Source organism: Odontomachus brunneus, unplaced genomic scaffold (assembly GCF_010583005.1).
Source record: "Odontomachus brunneus isolate Ranch 3 - 2012 unplaced genomic scaffold, Obru_v1 Obru_scaffold_025, whole genome shotgun sequence".
NCBI classification, from domain to species: domain Eukaryota; kingdom Metazoa; phylum Arthropoda; class Insecta; order Hymenoptera; family Formicidae; genus Odontomachus; species Odontomachus brunneus.
The window spans coordinates 809,672-811,991 of record NW_022639475.1 but is presented as its reverse complement, the minus strand read 5'-3'; the positions used below and the strand labels follow the sequence as shown (position 1 = coordinate 811,991).

The 2,320-nt window shown below is 46.8% G+C and overlaps 1 protein-coding gene across 2 annotated transcripts in view; it reads right to left on the bottom strand.

Moving 5' to 3' along the window:
* Positions 1 to 2,320, bottom strand: part of LOC116842462 — a 259,941-nt gene that overhangs the window by 39,777 nt on the left and 217,844 nt on the right. The window lies entirely within an intron of this gene.

Here is a 2,320-nt window from a genome sequence, read left to right as displayed (position 1 = left end):
CCCCCTCCAAACTCCGACACGACGTGTCCAGATTATATATCACTCGCGTCACGTCTGCGCTGTGCTGGCCTATGATTTATGCATAAGATATAATGAAAGATTAAGGTTCTAGCCCGTCAGCTGGCGATGCAAAAAATGCGGTGCAAATAAGACATTAATGTTACGAGGGCAGCCATGTGATGCATCATTTAGCGGTGCATAAAGGAAAGTCGCTGGGCATGATAACCCAGGCGAATGCATTACAGCACGGTTGTGTAACAACGGAAGAACGGTGTTGTATCGTAATTACAATTAGGGGGAACGCGCCGGAGTCTGCGAGCTTTCACGGCGAGTCTTCCTCTCTCGCCTAAGCGGTCGGAGAAATGTTAACCGGCAAGTACCGCGGCGAAATCGTATCTGCGCCGCTCTAAGATTCGAGGATGCACCACGAAAATCGCAGTCTGCGACTCAGTCTGTTTCTGTCGCGTCGCGTCGCCGTCTCGCCGTTTCGCCAATGCGGGCCCAATTGAATCTCGTGTCATCGCGCACGAACATCACATGCGAGATTATGTTGATAATTAATGGCGCGTTCTGTCAGGGGATAACGATATTCCGGTCGGTGCAATCCCCGATGTACAATCAGTGTATTCTTCACTGATACGCGCTACACTTATAACCGGTGGTTCACAGTTATAAGCACCGCAATCGGTGAAATCCCGCTGAAAGGATCAGCTAATGGTAACGACTGTTCCCATTATTGATACAGTTCGCGAACGCAGACAGTATTATTGCACGCAAAGCGCACAGAGAAGCCGTTAATTCCATCACCTCAAATGCGGAAAGTCGGATTTGGTGCTGCATATAGGGTGTCCGACGCAAAGTGTCTTGTACACATCGTACATCACAGATTGAACTGAACGCAAAACCATTCCTTTACCATTTTGCGACCATGTATAATTTTGAGTTATTAATTCAAGAAGACTGGCGAATGGATCGCGTGCGACACGACAGATGAGTTGTGATAGCGACGCCCACCGCCGTCGTGTGTTTGCAGATCGGATCGAACTGAACAAAAAAGTCCTCTACCATTTTGCAAATAACCATGCAGATTTTTAGTTGCTCAATAAAGGACGTTGGTGCATTATGATCGCGCGCGATCATTCACGAATTTCCTTAGTAGCAGTAGTTTTTATTTCAACGTATTTTGCACAAGAATTCTTAGCCTGTGTTTCCTCGCTTCTGACATTATTAATCACGAGTTCCACGGCAAGCTTTGAGATGCCAGGGAGCTCTTGATAATTAAAGATCCACGTGATTATTTTCAAAATGCTGGAGGACTTTCTTGTTCAGTTTGATCTAATGTATAAGAACACATCGCCACATCGTATCCACCGTATCACGCGTGATCATTCTTTAATTTTCTTTGATTACTAATTAAAAAATCTACGTTATGTGCAAGTGGCAGAGGGTTTTTTTTTGTGTCTTCAGTCTGACCTAATTTACATGTGCACGAGATATGGGATGCTTTCCGTAGGACGGCATGTATAATGAATTTGCGTACTGCAGATTTTGCAGCGAAATCTCACTTGCACTGTCTCAAAATCAGTGAGATATACGAGGCAGTGAAGTGAGAGTGTTTCCATTGAAAATTAGTGAGCACTCACTGGTCGTCGATGAAATACTCCTCTCACTGATTCAATCGGAAACATCTTCGCTGATTGACTCTAAGATAGCAGATGTCGATATTCCGTTAATAAGTAAAACTCTTTCATAATAATAAACGTTCGATGAAGCGAAATGTTGAACTGTCGAATCTATCTCGGTAAGAAGGGGCAGGGGAGGCGGAGGGAACCTCGGTGGCGTTCGCATGACAGCTCAGCCGGCGGGCCGAGCCGTCACGAATTTCCACCGTGATGCTTAAACGTTAAGACCGGCTGGTCCTTCTCTGATCTAACGTGACGACGTGAATAGCAGAACGGAGAAATTTTATTACGAAACGTAAAAAGAAAAGAGAGAGGGACGATAGTCGAGAGCCGATAAATATTTGTTATCGGCAGCGCGCGAGCCGCTCGTAAAATAAAATATAAAATAAGAGGAGAGGAGAGGAAACGGAAGGAAGAGAAAAGAGCGCATCTCTCGACGCGTGGGAGTACGGCAGGGGATGTCTGTACGTGGAGCGTTGCTCGCTTCCGGCGGGAGTTGCAGTATCTCTTCACCGCGCGGCGTAATCTTCACGAAAGAAGAGATCCTCTCCGCCCGACAGCCGCGCGAATTAAGATTTCCCGCGTCTGCCGATGGCAGACGTAGACGACGACGACGACAACGACGACGGGAGGGGGGG